This window comes from Octodon degus, unplaced genomic scaffold, assembly GCF_000260255.1.
Source record: "Octodon degus isolate 3935 unplaced genomic scaffold, OctDeg1.0 scaffold00030, whole genome shotgun sequence".
Taxonomy (NCBI): Eukaryota; Metazoa; Chordata; class Mammalia; order Rodentia; family Octodontidae; genus Octodon; species Octodon degus.
The window spans coordinates 16,075,399-16,076,955 of record NW_004524606.1 but is presented as its reverse complement, the minus strand read 5'-3'; the positions used below and the strand labels follow the sequence as shown (position 1 = coordinate 16,076,955).

The window sequence follows — 1,557 nt, the reverse complement described above, 5'->3', positions numbered from 1 at the left end:
TACGTTAGCAATTCTTAAGAGTGGAGTCACGACCCTATAGCAGAGAAAGTGTGCCACTGGCTACCTACACTGCAGCAGTGCTTTGTGAAGCACTGGATTTGGCGCTATGTTACATAGTATGTAGGTCCGTAATGAAATATAATTCCAAGTAGTATAAATAGTATTGCTTTTCCTTCCTTCCTTCCTTCCTTCCTTCCTTCCTTCCTTCCTTCCTTCCTTCCTTCCTTCCTTCCTTCCTGCTTCGCTGAGCGTTTCGCGACGTGAGACAGAGGCTTGTAGCCGCTTGCACCGCTTAAGGATTTTGAAGCCGCTCCACCATGGAGGAGAACCAGGAGCTGGAGAGAAAACTATCTGGATTGAAGACGTCAGTGGCTGAAGGAGAGAGGAAGACAGCTCTGGAAATCGTCCAGGCAGCTGGAACAGACAGACACTGTGTGACATTTGTATTGCACGAGGAGGACCATACCCTAGGAAATTCTCTGCGGTATATGAGCATGAGGAATCCGGAAGTGGAATTCCATGGTTACACTACGACCCATCCTTCAGAGAGCAAAATTAATTTGCGCATTCAGACTCGGGGTGCTCTTCCAGCCGTTGAGCCATGTCAGTGAGGCCTGAGTGAGCTCAGGAATGTCTGCCAACATGTGCTTGCCAAGTTTGAGGCCAGCATAAAGGACTATAAGGAACAAAATGCAACCAGAAATGAATCAACATTTTAGCCCCTTATTCAGGATACAAGGAGATATTCTGAATATCTTTCAGATATTCTGTTTGTGATTGTTCAGACCTCAGAATTAGAAAGGTTGATATGCTTTATCCTTTAGCAAGGTGTGAGATTAGCTGTTGACCCATTACAGCTGTTTCAGTCCCAGCAAGAACTTGTATATTTGCCTAATAAATTCCCTGTTTCGCTTAAAAAAGTATTGCTTTCATATTACAATATGATTTTACACATATTTGTACTATGTTTGAGACTAAATTATAAAATGAGTCAATTTTAAACCAGTTAAAATTATTACAGAGAAATCAGATCAATCAACGAGACCTGGATTGCATTTGTTTTGTATTTTATATAATAAATGTTATTTGAGGAGTTGGTAAATTTCGAGTTAATATTTGTATACTTAATATGATGCACACGCGCGCGCACACACACACACACACATACACACACACATTTTAGACTAAAATTAATTCTAGAAATCAGAACCAAGACACAATTAGACATACTTAGGGTGAAAAGCAAAAGAAAGATGAATAATAGTGAATAGCTCTATCAGGCATTTTTAGGTCATTCTCTCTCCAGCTACCTTCCTGCCACTGACTAGTTGTATTTCTTAGATGCTTCTTGTCCAATACCATTAGTATTTACTGTCATAGGCTGAATCCCAATTCATCCTTTTGCTTATCTCTAAGCCACTCAGGCATTTTGCTTTTATACTCTGTGTATCAGCTCCCCGATTTCTTCACCATGTAAATTAATCCATCTTTATTACCCTTCATGTCTGCTCATGTGAATACAACATGGGCCTCGAAGCCATAGTTTTCTAGAAATTT

General features: G+C 40.3%; 1 pseudogene; it reads left to right on the top strand.

The window, feature by feature from the left end:
• The first annotated feature begins 317 nt into the window (after positions 1–317).
• LOC101590292 lies at positions 318–719 on the top strand (annotated as a pseudogene).
• Positions 720–1,557: the final 838 nt, after the last annotated feature.